Below are 20,454 nucleotides of genomic sequence, written 5' to 3'. Positions count from 1 at the left end.
GAGTGATGTATTCAATGTTGTGCAGAGTGGGATAGAGAGTGATTTTTTCAGTGTTGTGTAGAGTCATGTGTAGAGTGATGTTTACATTGTTGTGTAGAGTGATGTATAAAGTGATGTTTTCAATGTTATGCAGAGTGATGTGTCGAGTGATGTTTTCAATGTTCTGTAGAGTGATATGTAGAGTAATGTTTTCAATGTTGTGTCGAGTGATGTGTAGAGTGATGTTTTCAATGTTGTGTAGAGTGATGTGCAGAGTGATGTTCTCAATGTTGTGCAGAGTGATGTGTAGAGTGATGTTTACAATGCTGTGTAGAGTGATGTATAGAGTGATGTTTTCAATGATGTGTAGAGTGATGTGCAGAGTGATGTTCTCAATGTTGTGCAGAGTGATGTGCAGAGTGATTTTTTCAATGTTGTGTCGAGTGATGTATAGAGTGTTGTTTTCAATGTTGTGTAGAGTGATGTATAGAGTGTTGTTTTCAATGTTGTGTAGAGTGATGTGTAGAGTGATGTTTTCAATGTAGTGTAGAGTGATGTTTTCAATGTTGTGTAGAGTGAAGTGTAGAGTGATGTTTTCAATGTTGTTTAGAGTGAGGTGTAGAGTGATGTTTTCAATGTTGTGTAGAGTGATGTGATATGTAGAGTGAAGTTTTCAATGTTGTGCAGAGTGATGTGTCGAGTGATGTATTCAGTGTTCTGCAGAGTGATATGTAGAGTAATGTTTTCAATGTTGTGTCGAGTGATGTGTAGAGTGATGTTTTCAATGTTGTGTGGAGTGATGTGTAGAGTGATGTATTCAATATTGTATAGATTGATGTGTAGAGTGATGTTTTCAATGTTGTGTAGAGTGATGTTTTCAATGTTGTGTAGAGTGCTGTGTAGAGTGATGTTTTCAATGCTGTGTAGAGTGGTGTGTTGAGTGATGTTTTCAATGTTGTGTAGAGTGAAGTGTAGAGTGTTGTTTTCAAAGTTGTGCAGAGTGATGTGTGGAGTGATGTTTTCAATGTTGTGCAGAGTGATGTGTAGCCTGATGTTTTCAATATTGTGCTGTGTGATGTGTAGAGTGATGTTTTCAATGTTGTGTAGAGTGATGTATAGAGTGATGTTTTCAATGTTGTGCAGAGTGATGTGTAGAGTGATGATTTCAATGTTGTGTAGAGTGATGTGTAGCGTGATATTTCAATGTTGTGGAGAGTGATGTGTAGAGTGATGTTTTCAATGTTCTGTAAAGTGACGTATAGAGTGATGTGTTCAATGTTGTGCAGAGTGGGATACAGAGTGATTTTTGCAATGTTGTGTAGAGTCATGTGAAGAGTGATGTTTTCAATGTTGTGTAGAGTGCAGTGTAGATTGATGTTTTCAATGTTGTGTCGAGTGATGTGTCGAGTGATGTTTTCAATATTGTATAGATTGATGTGTAGAGTGATGCTTTCAATGTTGTGCAGAGTGATGTGTAGAGTGATGTTTTCAATGTTGTGTAGATTGTTGTGTAGAGTGATGTTTTCAATGTTGTGGAGAGTGAGGTGTGGAGTGATGTTTTCAATGTTCTGTAGAGTGACGTATACAGTGATGTATTCAATGTTGTGTAAAGTCATGTGTAGAGTGATGTTTACAATGATGTGTAGAGTGATGTAAAGAGTGATGTTTTCAATGTTGTGCAGAGTGATGTGTAGAGTGATGTTTTCAATGTTCTGTAGAGTGATGTGTAGAGTGATGTTTACAATGCTGTGTAGAGTGATGTATAGAGTGATGTTTTCAATGTTGTGTAGAGTGATGTGCAGAGTGATGTTCTCAATGTTGTGCAGAGTGATGTGTAGAGTGATTTTTTCATTGTTGTGTCGAGTGATGTATAGAGTGTTGTTTTCAATGTTGTGTAGAGTGATGTGTGGAGTGATGTTTTCAATGTAGTGTAGAGTGATGTTTTCAATGTTGTGTAGAGTGAAGTGTAGAGTGATGTTTTCAATGTTGTGTAGAGTGATGTGATATGTATATTGATGTTTTCAATGTTGTGCAGAGTGATGTGTAGAGTGATGTTTTCAATGTTGTGCAGAGTGATATGTAGAGTGATGTTTTCAATGTTGTGTGGAGTGATGTGTAGAGTGATGTATTCAATATTGTATAGATTGATGTGTAGAGTGATGTTTTCAATGTTGTGTAGAGTGATGTGTAGAGTGATCTTTTCAATGTTGTGTAGATTGTTGTGTATAGTGTTCTTTTCAATGTTGTTTAGAGTGCTGTGTAGAGTGATGTTTTAAATGTTGTATAGAGTCATGTGCAGAGTGATGTTTTCAATGTTGTGTAGAGTGATGTGTTGAGTGATGTTTTCAATGTTGTGTGGAGTGAAGTGTAGAGTGTTATTTTCAAAGTTGTGTAGAGTGATGTGTAGAGTGATGTTTTCAATGTTGTGCAGAGTGATGTGTAGAGTGATGTTTTCAATGTTGTGCTGAGTGATGTGTAGAGTGATGTTTTCAATGTTGTGTGGAGTGATGTGTAGAGTGATGTTTTCAATGTTGTGCAGAGTGAGGTGCAGAGTGATGTTTTCTATGTTGTACAGAGTGATGTGTAGAGTGATGTTTTCAATGTTGTGCAGAGTGATATGAAAAGTGATGTTTTCAATGTTGTGTCGAGTAATGTGTAGAGTGATGTTCTCAATATTGTATAGATTGATGTGTAGAGTGATGTTTTCAATGTTGTGTTGAGTGATGTGTAGAGTGATTTTTTCAATGTTGTGTAGATTGTTGTGTAGAGTGATGTTTTCAATGTTGGGTAGAGTGCTGTGTAGAGTGATGTTTTCAATATTGTGTAGAGTGATGTGCAGAGTGATGTTTTCAATGTTGTGTAGAGTGATGTGTTGAGTGTTGTTTTCAATGTTGTGTAAAGTGAAGTGTAGAGTGATGTTTTCAATGTTGTGTAGAGTGATGTGTAGAGTGATGTTTTCAATGTTGTGCAGAGTGATGTGTAGAGTGATGTTTTCAATGTTGTGCAGAGTGATGTGTGAAGTGATGTTTTCAATGTTGTGTAGAGTGATGTTTTCAACGTTGTGTAGAGTGCTGTGTAGAGTGATGTTTTCAATGTTGTGTAGAGTGATGTGTTGAGTGATGTTTTCAATATTGTGCTGTGTGATGTGTAGCGTGATGTTTTCAATGTTGTGTAGAGTGATGTGTAGAGTGATGTTTTCAATGTTGTGCAGAGTGATGTGTAGAGTGATTATTTCAATGTTGTGTAGAGTGATGTGTAGCGTGGTATTTCAATGTTGTGGAGAGTGAGGTGTAGAGTGATGTTTTCAATGTTCTGTAAAGTGACGTATATAGTGATGTATTCAATGTTGTGCAGAGTGGGATACAGAGTGATTTTTTCAATGTTGTGTAGAGTCATGTCTAGAGTGATGGTTACAATGTTGTGTAGAGTGATGTATAAAGTGATGTTTTCAATGTTGTGCAGAGTGATGTGTAGAGTGATGTTTTCAATGTTCTGTAGAGTGATATTTAGAGTAATGTATCAATGTTGTGTCGAGTGATGTTTTCAATGTTGTGTAGAGTGATGTGCAGAGTGATGTTCTCAATGTTGTGCAAAGTGATGTGTAGAGTGATGTTTACAATGCTGTGTAGAGTGATGTATAGAGTGATGTTTTCAATGATGTGTAGAATGATGTGCAGAGTGATGTTCTCAATGTTGTGCAGAGTGATGTGTAGAGTGATTTTTTTCAATGTTGTGTCGAGTGATGTATAGAGTGTTGTTTTCAATGTTGTGTAGAGTGATGTGTAGAGTGATGTTTTCAATGTAGTGTAGAGTGATGTTTTCAATGTTGTGTAGAGTGAAGTGTAGAGTGATGTTTTCAATGTTGTTTAGAGTGATGTGTAGAGTGATGTTTTCAATGTTGTGTAGAGTGATGTGTTGAGTAATGTTTTCAATGTTGTGTAGAGTGCTGTGTAGATTGATGTTTTCAATGTTGTGTCGAGTGATGTGTAGAGTGATGTTTTAAATGTTGTGCAGTGTGATGTGCAGAGTGATGTTTTCAATGTTGTGCAGAGTGATATAAAGAGTGATGTTTTCAATGTTGTGTAGAGTGATGTGTTAAGTAATGTTTTCAATATACTGTAGAGTGCTGTGTAGATTGATGTTTTCAATGTTGTGTCGAGTGATGTGTAGAGTGATGTTTTCAATGTTGTGTAGAGTGATGTGTAGAGTGATGTTTTCAATGTTGTGCAGAGTGATGTGTAGAGTGATGATTTCAATGTTGTGTAGATTGATGTGTAGAGTGTTATTTCAATGTTGTGGAGAGTGAGGTGTAGAGTGATGTTTTCAATGTACTGTACAGTGACGTATAGAGTGATGTTTACAATGTAGTGTAGAGTGATGTTTTCAATGTTGTGTAGAGTGATGTATAAAGTGATGTTTTCAATGTTGTGCAGAGTGATGTGTAGAGTGATGTTTTCAATGTAGTGTAGAGTGATGTTTTCAATGTTGTGTAGAGTGAAGTGTAGAGTGCTGTTTTCAATGTTGTTTAGAGTGAGGTGTGGAGTGATGTTTTCAATGTTGTGTAGAGTGATGTGATATGTATAGTGATGTTTTCAATGTTGTGCAGAGTGATATGTAGAGTGATGTTTTCAATGTTGTGTAGAGTGATGTGTAGAGTGATGTTTTCAATGTTGTGCAGAGTGATATGTAGAGTGATGTTTTCAATGTTGTGTGGAGTGATGTGTAGAGTGATGTATTCAATATTGTATAGATTGATGTGTAGAGTGATGTTTTCAATGTTCTGTAGAGTGATGTTTTCAATGTTGTGTAGAGTGCTGTGTAGAGTGATGTTTTCAATGTTGTGTACAGTGGTGTGTTGAGTGATGTTTTCAATGTTGTGTAGAGTGAAGTGTAGCCTGATGTTTTCAATATTGTGCTGTGTGATGTGTAGAGTGATGTTTTCAATGTTGTGTAGAGTGATGTATAGAGTGATGTTTTCAATGTTGTGCAGAGTGATGTGTAGAGTGATGATTTCAATGTTGTGTAGAGTGATGTGTAGCGTGATATTTCAATGTTGTGGAGAGTGATGTGTAGAGTGATGTTTTCAATGTTCTGTAGAGTGACGTATAGAGTGATGTATTCAATGTTGTGCAGAGTGGGATACAGAGTGATTTTTTCAATGTTGTGTAGAGTCATGTGTAGAGTGATGGTTACAATGTTGTGTAGAGTGATGTATAAAGTGATGTTTTCAATGTTGTGCAGAGTGATGTGTAGAGTGATGTTTTCAATGTTCTGTTGAGTGATATGTAGCGTAATGTTTTCAATGTTGTGTCGAGTGATGTGCAGAGTTATGTTCTCAATGTTGTGCAGAGTGATTTGTAGAGTGATTTTTTCAATGTTGTGTCGAGTGATGTTTTCAATGTTGTGTAGCGTGATGTGTAGAGTGATGTTTTCAATGTTGTGTGGAGTGATGTGTAGAGTGATGCTTTCAATGTTGTGCAGAGTGAGGTGCAGAGTGATGTTTTCTATGTTGTATAGAGTGATGTGTAGAATGATGTTTTCAATGTTGTGCAGAGTGATATGTAGAGTGATGTTTTCAATGTTGTGTCGAGTGATGTGTAGAGTGATGTTTTCAATGTTGTGCAGAGTGATATGTAGAGTGATGTTTTCAATGTTGTGTGGAGTGATGTGTAGAGTGATGTTTTCAATATTGTATAGATTGATGTGTAGAGTGATGTTTTCAATGTTGTGTTGATTGATGTGTAGAGTGATTTTTTTCAATGTTGTGTAGATTGTTGTGTAGAGTGATGTTTTCAATGTTGGGTAGAGTGCTGTGTAGAGTGATGTTTTCAATATTGTGTAGTGTGATGTATAGAGTGATGTTTTCAATATTGTGTAGAGTGATGTGTAGAGTGATGTTTTCAATGTTGTGTAAAGTGATATGTAGAGTGATGTTTTCAATGTTGTGTGGAGTGATGTGTAGAGTGATGTTTTCAATATTGTATAGATTGATGTGTAGAGTGATGTTTTCAATGTTGTGTTGATTGATGTGTAGAGTGATTTTTTTCAATGTTGTGTAGATTGTTGTGTAGAGTGATGTTTTCAATGTTGTGTAGAGTGATGTGTTGAGTGATGTTTTCAATGTTGTGTAAAGTGAAGTGTAGAGTGATGTGTTCAATGTTGTGCAGAGTGATGTGTGGAGTGATGTTTTCAATGTTGTGTAGAGTGATGTGTAGAGTGATGTTTTCAATGTTGTGCAGAGTGATGTGCAGAGTGATGTTTTCAATGTTGTGCAGAGTGATGTGTAGCCTGATGTTTTCAATATTGTGCTGTGTGATGTGTAGAGTGATGTTTTCAATGTTGTGTAGAGTGATGTATAGAGTGATGTTTTCAATGTTGTGCAGAGTGATGTGTAGAGTGATGATTTCAATGTTGTGTAGAGTGATGTGTAGCGTGATATTTCAATGTTGTGGAGAGTGATGTGTAGAGTGATGTTTTCAATGTTCTGTAGAGTGACGTATAGAGTGATGTGTTCAATGTTGTGCAGAGTGGGATACAGAGTGATTTTTGCAATGTTGTGTAGAGTCATGTGAAGAGTGATGTTTTCAATGTTGTGTAGAGTGCAGTGTAGATTGATGTTTTCAATGTTGTGTCGAGTGATGTGTCGAGTGATGTTTTCAATATTGTATAGATTGATGTGTAGAGTGATGCTTTCAATGTTGTGCAGAGTGATGTGTAGAGTGATGATTTCAATGTTGTGAAGAGTGATGTGTAGAGTGATATTTCAATGTTGTGGAGAGTGAGGTGTGGAGTGATGTTTTCAATGTTCTGTAGAGTGACGTATACAGTGATGTATTCAATGTTGTGTAAAGTCATGTGTAGAGTGATGTTTACAATGATGTGTAGAGTGATGTAAAGAGTGATGTTTTCAATGTTGTGCAGAGTGATGTGTAGAGTGATGTTTTCAATGTTCTGTAGAGTGATGTGTAGAGTGATGTTTACAATGCTGTGTAGAGTGATGTATAGAGTGATGTTTTCAATGTTGTGTAGAGTGATGTGCAGAGTGATGTTCTCAATGTTGTGCAGAGTGATGTGTAGAGTGATTTTTTCATTGTTGTGTCGAGTGATGTATAGAGTGTTGTTTTCAATGTTGTGTAGAGTGATGTGTAGAGTGATGTTTTCAATGTAGTGTAGAGTGATGTTTTCAATGTTGTGTAGAGTGAAGTGTAGAGTGATGTTTTCAATGTTGTGTAGAGTGATGTGATATGTATATTGATGTTTTCAATGTTGTGCAGAGTGATGTGTAGAGTGATGTTTTCAATGTTGTGCAGAGTGATATGTAGAGTGATGTTTTCAATGTTGTGTGGAGTGATGTGTAGAGTGATGTATTCAATATTGTATAGATTGATGTGTAGAGTGATGTTTTCAATGTTGTGTAGAGTGATGTGTAGAGTGATCTTTTCAATGTTGTGTAGATTGTTGTGTATAGTGATCTTTTCAATGTTGTTTAGAGTGCTGTGTAGAGTGATGTTTTAAATGTTGTATAGAGTCATGTGCAGAGTGATGTTTTCAATGTTGTGTAGAGTGATGTGTTGAGTGATGTTTTCAATGTTGTGTGGAGTGAAGTGTAGAGTGTTATTTTCAAAGTTGTGTAGAGTGATGTGTAGAGTGATGTTTTCAATGTTGTGCAGAGTGATGTGTAGAGTGATGTTTTCAATGTTGTGCTGAGTGATGTGTAGAGTGATGTTTTCAATGTTGTGTGGAGTGATGTGTAGAGTGATGTTTTCAATGTTGTGCAGAGTGAGGTGCAGAGTGATGTTTTCTATGTTGTACAGAGTGATGTGTAGAGTGATGTTTTCAATGTTGTGCAGAGTGATATGAAAAGTGATGTTTTCAATGTTGTGTCGAGTAATGTGTAGAGTGATGTTCTCAATATTGTATAGATTGATGTGTAGAGTGATGTTTTCAATGTTGTGTTGAGTGATGTGTAGAGTGATTTTTTCAATGTTGTGTAGATTGTTGTGTAGAGTGATGTTTTCAATGTTGGGTAGAGTGCTGTGTAGAGTGATGTTTTCAATATTGTGTAGAGTGATGTGCAGAGTGATGTTTTCAATGTTGTGTAGAGTGATGTGTTGAGTGTTGTTTTCAATGTTGTGTAAAGTGAAGTGTAGAGTGATGTTTTCAATGTTGTGTAGAGTGATGTGTAGAGTGATGTTTTCAATGTTGTGCAGAGTGATGTGTAGAGTGATGTTTTCAATGTTGTGCAGAGTGATGTGTGAAGTGATGTTTTCAATGTTGTGTAGAGTGATGTTTTCAACGTTGTGTAGAGTGCTGTGTAGAGTGATGTTTTCAATGTTGTGTAGAGTGATGTGTTGAGTGATGTTTTCAATATTGTGCTGTGTGATGTGTAGCGTGATGTTTTCAATGTTGTGTAGAGTGATGTGTAGAGTGATGTTTTCAATGTTGTGCAGAGTGATGTGTAGAGTGATTATTTCAATGTTGTGTAGAGTGATGTGTAGCGTGGTATTTCAATGTTGTGGAGAGTGAGGTGTAGAGTGATGTTTTCAATGTTCTGTAAAGTGACGTATATAGTGATGTATTCAATGTTGTGCAGAGTGGGATACAGAGTGATTTTTTCAATGTTGTGTAGAGTCATGTCTAGAGTGATGGTTACAATGTTGTGTAGAGTGATGTATAAAGTGATGTTTTCAATGTTGTGCAGAGTGATGTGTAGAGTGATGTTTTCAATGTTCTGTAGAGTGATATTTAGAGTAATGTATCAATGTTGTGTCGAGTGATGTTTTCAATGTTGTGTAGAGTGATGTGCAGAGTGATGTTCTCAATGTTGTGCAAAGTGATGTGTAGAGTGATGTTTACAATGCTGTGTAGAGTGATGTATAGAGTGATGTTTTCAATGATGTGTAGAATGATGTGCAGAGTGATGTTCTCAATGTTGTGCAGAGTGATGTGTAGAGTGATTTTTTTCAATGTTGTGTCGAGTGATGTATAGAGTGTTGTTTTCAATGTTGTGTAGAGTGATGTGTAGAGTGATGTTTTCAATGTAGTGTAGAGTGATGTTTTCAATGTTGTGTAGAGTGAAGTGTAGAGTGATGTTTTCAATGTTGTTTAGAGTGATGTGTAGAGTGATGTTTTCAATGTTGTGTAGAGTGATGTGTTGAGTAATGTTTTCAATGTTGTGTAGAGTGCTGTGTAGATTGATGTTTTCAATGTTGTGTCGAGTGATGTGTAGAGTGATGTTTTCAATGTTGTGCAGTGTGATGTGCAGAGTGATGTTTTCAATGTTGTGCAGAGTGATATAAAGAGTGATGTTTTCAATGTTGTGTAGAGTGATGTGTTGAGTAATGTTTTCAATATACTGTAGAGTGCTGTGTAGATTGATGTTTTCAATGTTGTGTCGAGTGATGTGTAGAGTGATGTTTTCAATGTTGTGTAGAGTGATGTGTAGAGTGATGTTTTCAATGTTGTGCAGAGTGATGTGTAGAGTGATGATTTCAATGTTGTGTAGATTGATGTGTAGAGTGTTATTTCAATGTTGTGGAGAGTGAGGTGTAGAGTGATGTTTTCAATGTACTGTACAGTGACGTATAGAGTGATGTTTACAATGTAGTGTAGAGTGATGTTTTCAATGTTGTGTAGAGTGATGTATAAAGTGATGTTTTCAATGTTGTGCAGAGTGATGTGTAGAGTGATGTTTTCAATGTAGTGTAGAGTGATGTTTTCAATGTTGTGTAGAGTGAAGTGTAGAGTGCTGTTTTCAATGTTGTTTAGAGTGAGGTGTGGAGTGATGTTTTCAATGTTGTGTAGAGTGATGTGATATGTATAGTGATGTTTTCAATGTTGTGCAGAGTGATATGTAGAGTGATGTTTTCAATATTGTGTAGAGTGATGTGTAGAGTGATGTTTTCAATGTTGTGCAGAGTGATATGTAGAGTGATGTTTTCAATGTTGTGTGGAGTGATGTGTAGAGTGATGTATTCAATATTGTATAGATTGATGTGTAGAGTGATGTTTTCAATGTTCTGTAGAGTGATGTTTTCAATGTTGTGTAGAGTGCTGTGTAGAGTGATGTTTTCAATGTTGTGTACAGTGGTGTGTTGAGTGATGTTTTCAATGTTGTGTAGAGTGAAGTGTAGCCTGATGTTTTCAATATTGTGCTGTGTGATGTGTAGAGTGATGTTTTCAATGTTGTGTAGAGTGATGTATAGAGTGATGTTTTCAATGTTGTGCAGAGTGATGTGTAGAGTGATGATTTCAATGTTGTGTAGAGTGATGTGTAGCGTGATATTTCAATGTTGTGGAGAGTGATGTGTAGAGTGATGTTTTCAATGTTCTGTAGAGTGACGTATAGAGTGATGTATTCAATGTTGTGCAGAGTGGGATACAGAGTGATTTTTTCAATGTTGTGTAGAGTCATGTGTAGAGTGATGGTTACAATGTTGTGTAGAGTGATGTATAAAGTGATGTTTTCAATGTTGTGCAGAGTGATGTGTAGAGTGATGTTTTCAATGTTCTGTTGAGTGATATGTAGCGTAATGTTTTCAATGTTGTGTCGAGTGATGTGCAGAGTTATGTTCTCAATGTTGTGCAGAGTGATTTGTAGAGTGATTTTTTCAATGTTGTGTCGAGTGATGTTTTCAATGTTGTGTAGCGTGATGTGTAGAGTGATGTTTTCAATGTTGTGTGGAGTGATGTGTAGAGTGATGCTTTCAATGTTGTGCAGAGTGAGGTGCAGAGTGATGTTTTCTATGTTGTATAGAGTGATGTGTAGAATGATGTTTTCAATGTTGTGCAGAGTGATATGTAGAGTGATGTTTTCAATGTTGTGTCGAGTGATGTGTAGAGTGATGTTTTCAATGTTGTGCAGAGTGATATGTAGAGTGATGTTTTCAATGTTGTGTGGAGTGATGTGTAGAGTGATGTTTTCAATATTGTATAGATTGATGTGTAGAGTGATGTTTTCAATGTTGTGTTGATTGATGTGTAGAGTGATTTTTTTCAATGTTGTGTAGATTGTTGTGTAGAGTGATGTTTTCAATGTTGGGTAGAGTGCTGTGTAGAGTGATGTTTTCAATATTGTGTAGTGTGATGTATAGAGTGATGTTTTCAATATTGTGTAGAGTGATGTGTAGAGTGATGTTTTCAATGTTGTGTAAAGTGATATGTAGAGTGATGTTTTCAATGTTGTGTGGAGTGATGTGTAGAGTGATGTTTTCAATATTGTATAGATTGATGTGTAGAGTGATGTTTTCAATGTTGTGTTGATTGATGTGTAGAGTGATTTTTTTCAATGTTGTGTAGATTGTTGTGTAGAGTGATGTTTTCAATGTTGTGTAGAGTGATGTGTTGAGTGATGTTTTCAATGTTGTGTAAAGTGAAGTGTAGAGTGATGTGTTCAATGTTGTGCAGAGTGATGTGTGGAGTGATGTTTTCAATGTTGTGTAGAGTGATGTGTAGAGTGATGTTTTCAATGTTGTGCAGAGTGATGTGCAGAGTGATGTTTTCAATGTTGTGCAGAGTGCTGTAAAGAGTGATGTTTTCAATGTTGTGTAGAGTGATGTGTTGAGTAAGTTTTCAATGTTGTGTAGAGTGCTGTGTAGATTGATGTTTTCAATGTTGTGTCGAGTGATGTGTAGAGTGATGTTTTCAATGTTGTGTAGAGTGATGTGTAGAGTGATGTTTTCAATGTTGTGCAGAGTGATGTGTAGAGTGATGATTTCAATGTTGTGTAGAGTGATGTGTCGAGTGATATTTCAATGTTGTGGAGAGTGAGGTGTAGAGTGATGTGTTCAATGTTCTGTAGAGTGACGTATACAGTGATGTATTCAATGTTGTGTAGAGTCATGTGTAGAGTGATGTTTACAATGTTGTTTAGAGTGATGTATATAGTCATGTTTTCAATGTTGTGCAGAGTGATTTGTAGAGTGATGTTTTCAATGTTCTGTAGAGTGATATGTAGAGTAATGTTTTCAATGTTGTGTCGAGTGATGTGTAGCGTGATGTTTTCAATGTTGTGTAGAGTGATGTGCAGAGTGATGTACTCAATGTTGTGCAGAGTGATGTGTAGAGTGATGTTTACAATACTGTGTAGAGTGATGTATAGAGTGATGTTTTCAATGTTGTGTAGAGTGATGTGCAGAGTGATGTTCTCAATGTTGTGCAGAGTGATGTGTAGAGTGATTTTTTCATTGTTGTGTCGAGTGATGTATAGAGTGTTGTTTTCAATGTTGTGTAGAGTGATGTGTAGAGTGATGTTTTCAATGTAGTGTAGAGTGATGTTTTCAATGTTGTGTAGAGTGAAGTGTAGAGTGATGTTTTCAATGTTGTTTAGAGTGATATGTAGAGTGATGTTTTCAATGTTGTGTGGAGTGATGTGTAGAGTGATGTATTCAATATTGTATAGATTGATGTGCAGAGTGATGTTTTCAATGTTGTGTAGATTGTTGTGTAGAGTGATCTTTTCAATGTTGTTTAGAGTGATGTGTAGAGTGATGTTTTCAATGTTGTGCAGAGTGATGTGCAGAGTGATGTTTTCAATGTTGTGCAGAGTGATGTAGAGAGTGATGTTTTCAATATTGTGTAGAGTGATGTGTAGAGTGATGTTTTAAATGTTGTGTAGATTGATGTGTAGAGTGATGTTTTCAATGTTGTGCAGAGTGATGTGTAGAGTGATGATTTCAATGTTGTGTAGAGTGATGTGTAGCGTGATATTTCAATGTTGTGGAGAGTGAGGTGCAGAGTGGTGTTTTCAATGTTCTGTAGAGTGATGTATAGAGTGATGTATTCAATGTTGTGCAGAGTGGGGTACAGAGTGATTTTTTCAATGTTGTGCAGAGTGATGTGTAGAGTGATGTTTTCAATGTTCTGTAGAGTGATGTGTAGAGTAATGTTTTCAATGTTGTGTCGAGTGATGTGTAGCGTGATGTTTTCAATGTTGTGTAGAGTGATGTGCAGAGTGATGTTATCAATGTTGTGCAGAGTGATGTGCAGAGTGATGTTTACAATGCTGTGTAGAGTGATGTATAGAGTGATGTTTTCAATGATGTGTAGAGTGATGTGCAGAGTGATGTTCTCAATGTTGTGCAGAGTGATGTGTAGAGTGATTTTTCCAATGTTGTGTCGAGTGATGTATAGAGTGTTGTTTTCAATGTTGTGTAGAGTGATGTGTAGAGTGATGTTTTCAATGTAGTGTAGAGTGATGTTTTCAATGTTGTGTAGAGTGAAGTGTAGAGTGATGTTTTCAATGTTGTTTAGAGTGATGTGTAGAGTGATGTTTTCAATGTTGTGTAGAGTGATGTGTTGAGTAATGTTTTCAATGTTGTGTAGAGTGCTGTGTAGATTGATGTTTTCAATGTTGTGTCGAGTGTTGTGTAGAATGATGTTTTCAATGTTGTGCAGAGTGATGTGCAGTGTGATGTTTTCAATGTTGTGCAGAGTGATGCAAAGAGTGATGTATTCAATGTTGTGCAGAGTTGGATACAGAGTGATTTTTTCAATGTTGTGTAGAGTCATGTGTAGAGTGATGTTTACAATGTTGTGTAGAGTGATGTATAAAGTGACGTTTTCAATGTTGTGCAGAGTGATGTGTAGAGTGATGCTTTCAATGTTCTGTAGAGTGATATGTCGAGTAATGTTTTCAATGTTGTGTCGAGTGATGTGTAGAGTGATGTTCTCAATGTTGCGCAGAGTGATGTGTGGAGTGATTTTTTCAATGTTGTGTCGAGTGATGTATAGAGTGTTGTTTTCAATGTTGTGTAGAGTGATGTGTAGAGTGATGTTTTCAATGTAGTGTAGAGTGATGTTTTCAATGTTGTGTAGAGTGAAGTGTAGAGTGATGTTTTCAATCTTGTTTAGAGTGATGTGTAGAGTGATGTTTTCAATGTTGCGTAGAGTGATGTGATATGTATAGTAATGTTTTCAATGTTGTGAAGAGTGATATGTAGAGTGATGTTTTAAATGTTGTGTAGAGTGATGTGTAGAGTGATGTTTTAAATGTTGTGCAGAGTGATATGTAGAGTGATGTTTTCAATGTTGTGTGGAGTGATGTGTAGAGTGATGTATTCAATATTGTATAGATTGATGTCTAGAGTGATGTTTTCAATGTTGTGTAGAGTGATGTGTAGAGTGATTTTTTCAATGTTGTGTAGATTGTTGTGCAGAGTGATGTTTTCAATGTTGTGTAGAGTGCTGTGTAGAGTGATGTTTTCAATGTTGTGTAGAGTGATGTTTTCAATGTTATCCAGAGTGATGTGTAGAGTGATGTTTTCAATATTGTGCTGTGTGATGTGTAGAGTGATGTTTTCAATGTTGTGAGGAGTGATGTGTAGAGTGATGTTTTCAATGTTGTGCAGTGTGATGTACAGAGTGATGTTTTCTATGTTGTACAGAGTGATGTGTAGAGTGATGTTTTCAATGTTGTGCAGAGTGATATGTAGAGTGATGTTTTCAATGTTGTGTCGTGTGATGTGTCGAGTGATGTTTTCAATGTTGTGCAGAGTGATATGTAGAGTGATGTTTTCAATCTTGTGTGGAGTGATGTGTCGAGTGATGTTTTCAATATTTTATAGATTGATGTGTAGAGTGATGTTTTCAATGTTGTGTAGAGTGATGTGTAGGGTGATGTTTCCAATGTTGTGTAGATTGTTGTGTAGAGTGATGTTTTCAATGTTATGTAAAGTGCTGTGTAGAGTGATGTTTTCAATGTTCTGTAGAGTGTTGTGCAGAGTGATGTGTTCAATGTTGTGCAGAGTGATGTGTAGAGTGATGTCTTCAATGTTGTGTAGAGTGATGTGTAGAGTGATGTTTTCAATGTTGTGCAGAGTGATGTGCAGAGTGATGTTTTCAATGTCGTGCAGAGTGATGTAGAGAGTGATGTTTTCAATGTTGTGTAGAGTGATGTGTAGAGTGATGTTTTCAATGTTGTGTAGCGTGATGTGTAGAGTGATGTTTTCAATGTTGTGCAGAGTGATGTGTAGAGTGATGATTTCAATGTTGTGTAGAGTGATGTGTAGCGTGATATTTCAATATTGTGGAGAGTGAGGTGCAGAGTGATGTTTTCAATGTTCTGTAGAGTGATGTATAGAGTGATGTATTCAATGTTGTGCAGAGTGGGGTACAGAGTGATTTTTTCAATGTTGTGCAGAGTGATGTGTAGAGTGATGTTTTCAATGTTCTGTAGAGTGATGTGTAGAGTAATGTTTTCAATGTTGTGTCGAGTGATGTGTAGAGTGATGTTTTCAATGTTGTGTAGAGTGATGTGCAGAGTGATGTTCTCAATGTTGTGCAGAGTGATGTGTAGAGTGATTTGCACAATGCTGTGTCGAGTGATGTATAGAGTGATGTTTTCAATGTTGTGTAGAGTGGTGTGTAGAGTGATGTGATATGTAGAGTGATGTTTTCAATGTTGTACAGAGTGATATGTAGAGTGTTTTTTCAATGTTGTGTGGAGTGATGTTTAGAGTGATGTTTTCAATGTTGTGCAGAGTGATATGTAGAGTGATGTTTTCAATGTTGTGTGGAGTGATGTGTAGAGTGAAGTTTTCAATATGGTACAGATTGATGTGTAGAGTGATGTTTTCAATATTGTGTAGAGAGAAGTGTAGAGTGATGTGTTCAATGTTGTGCAGAGTGATGTGTAGAGTGATGTTTTCAATGTTGTGTAGAGTGATGTGTAGATTGATGTGTTCAATGTTGTGTAGAGTGATGTGTAGAGTGATGTTTTCAATGTTGTGTAGAGTGATGTGTTGAGTGATGTTTTCAATGGTGTGTAGAGTGATGTGTAGAGTGATGTTTACAATGTTGTGTAGAGTGATGTGTAGAGTGATGTTTTCAATGTTGTGTAGAGGGATGTGTAGAGTGAAGTTTTCAATGTTGTGTAGAGTGATGTGTAGAGTGATGTAATGTGTAGAGTAATGTTTTCAATGTTGTGCAGAGTGATACGTAGAGTGAAGTTTCCAATGATGTGCAGAGTGATGTGTACAGTGATGTTTTCAATGTTGTGTAGAGTGATGTGTAGAGTGATGTTTTCAATGTTGTGTAGAGTGATGTTTTCAATGTTGTGCAGAGTGATGTGTAGAGTGATGTTTTCAATATTGTGCAGAGTGATGTGTAGCGTGATATTTCAATGTTGTGGAGAGTGATGTGTAGAGTGATGTTTTCAATGTACTGTAGAGTGATGTGTAGAGTGATGTTTTCAATGTTGTGCAGAATGATGTACAGAGTGTTTTTGTCAATGTTGTGTAGAGTCCAGTGTAGAGTGATGTTTTCAAAGTTGTGTAGAGTGATGCGTAGAGTGATGTTTTCAATGTTGTGCAGAGTGATGTGTAGAGTGATGTTTTCAATGTTGTGCTGAATGATGTGCAGAGTAATGTTTTCAATGTTGTGTCGAGTGATGTGTAGAGTGATGTTTTCAATGTTGTGCAGAGTGAGGTGCAGAGTGATGTTTTCTATGTTGTTTTGAGTGATGTGTAGAGTGATGTTTTCAATGTTGTGCAGAGTGATGTGTAGAGTGATGTTTTCAATGTTGTGCAGAGTGATGTGTAGCATCATATTTCAATGTTGTGGAGAGTGATGTGTAGAGTGATGTTTTCAATGTTCTGTAGAGTGATGTGTAGAGTGATGTTTTCAATGTTGTGCAGAATGATGTACAGAGTGAATTTTTCAATGTTGTGTAGAGTGATGTGTAGAGTGAAGTTTTCAATATTCTGCAGAGTGATGTGTAGATTGATGTTTTCAATGTTGTGTAGAGTGAAGTGTAGAGTGATGTTTTCAATGTTGTGTAGAGTGATGTGTAGAGTGATGTTTTCAAGTTTGTGCAGAGTGATGTGTAGAGTGATGTTTTCAATGTTGTGCAGAGTGATGTAAAGAGTGATGTTTTCAATGTTGTGTAGAGTGATGTGTTGAGTAATGTTTTCAATGTTGTGTAGAGTGCTGTGTAGATTGATGTTTTCAATGTTGTGTCGAGTGATGTGTAGAGTGATGTTTTCAATGTTGTGTAGAGTGATGTGTAGAGTGATGTTTTCAATATTGTGCAGAGTGATGTGTAGAGTGATGATTTCAATGTTGTGTAGAGTGATGAGTAGCGTGATATTTCAATGTTGTGGAGAGTGAGGTGTAGAGTGATGTTTTCAATGTTCTGTAGAGTGACGTATAGAGTGATGTATTCAATGTTGTGCAGAGTGGGATACAGAGTGATTTTTACAATGTTGTGCAGAGTCATATGTAGAGTGATGTTTACAATGATGTGTAGAGTGATGTGCAGAGTGATGTTCTCAATGTTGTGCAGAGTGACGTGTAGAGTGATTTTTTCAATGTTGTGTCGAGTGATGTATAGAGTGTTGTTTTCATTGTTGTGTAGCTTGATGTGTAGAGTGATGTTTTCAATGTAGTGTAGAGTGATGTTTTCAATGTTGTGCAGAGTGAGGTGCAGAGTGATGTTTTCTATGTTGTATAGAGTGATGTGAAGAGTGATGTTTTCAATGTTGTGCAGAGTGATATGTAATGTTTTCAATGTTGTGTCGAGTGATGTGTAGAGTGATGTTTTCAATGTTGTGCAGAGTGATATGTAGAGTGATGTTTTCAATGTTGTGTGGAGTGATGTGTCGAGTGATGTTTTCAATATTGTATAGATTGATGTGTAGAGTGATGTTTTCAATGTTGTGTAGATTGTTGTGTAGAGTGATGTTTTCAATGTTGTGTAGAGTGCTGTGTAGAGTGATGTTTTCAATATTGTGTAGAGTGATGTGCAGAGTGATGTTTTCAATGTTGTGTAGAGTGATGTGTTGAGTGATGTTTTCAATGTTGTGTAAAGTGAACTGTAGAGTGATGTTTTCAATGTTGTGTAGAGTGATGTGCAGAGCGATGTTTTCAATGTTGTGCAGAGTGTTGTGCAGAGTGATGCTTTCAATGTTGTGCAGAGTGATGTGTAGAGTGATGTTTTCAATGTTGTGTAGAGTGATGTGTAGAGTGATGTTTTCAATGTAGTGTAGAGTGATGTTTTCAATGTTGTGTAGAGTGAAGTGTAGAGTGATGTTTTCAATGTTGTTTAGAGTGATGTGTAGAGTGATGTTTTCAATGTTGTGTAGAGTGATGTGATATGTATAGTGATGTTTTCAATGTTGTGCAGAGTGATATGTAGAGTGATGTTTTCAATGTTGTGTGGAGTGATGTGTAGAGTGATGTATTCAATATTGTATAGATTGATGTGTAGAGTGATGTTTTCAATGTTGTGTATATTGTTGTGTAGAGTGATGTTTTCAATGTTGTGTAGAGTGATGTTTTCAATGTTGTGCAGAGTGATGTGCAGAGTGATGTTTTCAATGTTGTGCAGAGTGATGTAGAGAATGATATTTTCAATGTTGTGTAGAGTGATGTGTTGAGTAATGTTTTCAATGTTGTGTAGAGTGCTCTGTAGATTTATGTTTTCAATGTTGTGTCGAGTGATGTGTAGAGTGATGTTTTCAATGTTGTGTAGAGTGATGTGTAGAATGATGATTTCAATGTTGTGTAGAGTGATGTGTAGCGTGATATTTCAATGTTGTGGAGAGTGAGGTGCAGAGTGATGTTTTCAATGTTCTGTAGAGTGATGTATAGAGTGATGTATTCAATGTTGTGCAGAGTGGGGTACAGAGTGATTTTTTCAATGTTGTGTAGTGTTGTAGAGAGTCGAAAGATATATATAGACTTAGGCATTAGGCACCTGCTGGATATTTAGAACTCACATAAGCTTAAATGGACACACACATAAAATGGCTGCCCAGGCATTATGGGAAATCAGGTAGTCAAACTGTGAACTGTTGAACGTTCACTGACCGAGCAATAACCCTGTGAGGCCCACTGTAGGAATGCCTGGGAAGACAGAGATAAGAAGGAAACCATCTCCTGTGAACAAGGCCATGAAACCAATTATTTCAGGAAGAAAGATAAGAGGGAAACCATTTGCTGTAAACAAGGCTATATACCAATTATTTCTCCAAGAAGAAAGAACTAGTGAGATAACCTATATCAATCAGCCCAAGCTGACAAAAGACGAACACATGGTTCCTGAGACATAAGGGGAATTCTATTGGGTTAGAATAACCTATATGTAATCTATAATCATTGTGATTGGCTTGTGTCCAGCCGTGATGGGCTGTGTAGCTGCAGTAAACTGTTTTGTAACTGTTGTGAAACATATAAAGGTACATGTAACTCTTTGTTCTGTGAAGAGAAACCTGGATACGGTCCTGAGTTTTTCCTTCCCGCTGAGCGTAATAAAAGCTGCTTCAGCATTGGAACCGACCCTGAGTGTTGAGTGATTCTTCTAAGAAAACACTAACGCTAACAATGGCGTAGTCGGCAGGATTTCCCGGAGTCGCTGGACGCCCTTGGAAAAAACCCGGGTGAGTATAAAAAACTATTTTTAAGTATAAAGGGTGCGGAAGGTGGAAGCTGGTTGATCGACATGAGGAGACGGTCTAATATCTCAAACGCCTAGCCTGAGCCTGAATTAAGAGCACTTTTGTCCCACGTGACGGCCAGGAACCAAGTAGGCGTAGGGAACACACTTAGACCGTGGGATCGTGATACCGAGAGACATCTTCCGGACCCAGTAGTGTAATTTGAAATACCCCGGGATAGAACCAAGCGGTGTACAGCGGCTAACGGAATCCAAACCTGTGAACAGGGTCGGACCAACGGGCTGAGCGGTGGTAGGTAGTCGTTAAGGATATGTAGAGCACTGCGGGAATTGCTTAAACGCGTTTTTAAGAATTGTATAAGTTTGTGCAACAGCAGAACTTGTGACCTGACAGTAGCCAAGAGACAGTTTACTACAAGTCGCGCTAGAAAGAAAGCGGACCTCTGAGAGTAGATTCCTAACGGTAGTAGTCCTACCCAGGAATGGCCATGAAAACAAGTAAACTCGAGTGGGGACCAGAAGGGTCGCTTACCCGCCACCTGGCGGAAAAACAAAAGAAGCTTATTGAAAATATGATTAAAGCAGGGTGGAATCCTCAGGAATTAGTTATGTGAGGAATTATTTAGATAAAACTACGAATTCCCTGAAAGGTCATGGATCCAAAAATAGAGCCGGCCAAAACAAGAAGAGAGACTGTTGTAAATGTCTGATCGTTGAGTGAGAAGTGTCTGTGTGATTTTTGACTGCAGAATGAATTTTTTATGTTTTCATGTTCCGAAAGCCTGGTTGGAAGAGGAATGCTTATTTTAGAAACAGAGTGAAAGTCTTTTTTTAAACCCTTTGTAATGTTGTCCTGTATGTGGGAAGTTTTAAGACATTTAAGTTAGAAACGCAGGTGTGGATTTATTCGGATGATAAGTTACGGAGCTAGGAAAATAAACAAATAAAGAATAGGTTTGTTGAGCAAAATATTTATTTGACATGCTCACTTACTTGCCGAAAGAAAACATGCAATGATTGATTGGGTTGAAAGACATAAATTTAGTCTCGGAATGAGATAAAGAATGCTTTAAAAAAAAAGA

The sequence above is a fragment of the Pristiophorus japonicus genome, chromosome 29 (genome assembly GCF_044704955.1).
Source record: "Pristiophorus japonicus isolate sPriJap1 chromosome 29, sPriJap1.hap1, whole genome shotgun sequence".
Taxonomy (NCBI): domain Eukaryota; kingdom Metazoa; phylum Chordata; class Chondrichthyes; family Pristiophoridae; genus Pristiophorus; species Pristiophorus japonicus.
The sequence above is the reverse complement of the archived record's forward strand: the minus strand, read 5'-3'. Positions refer to the sequence as shown.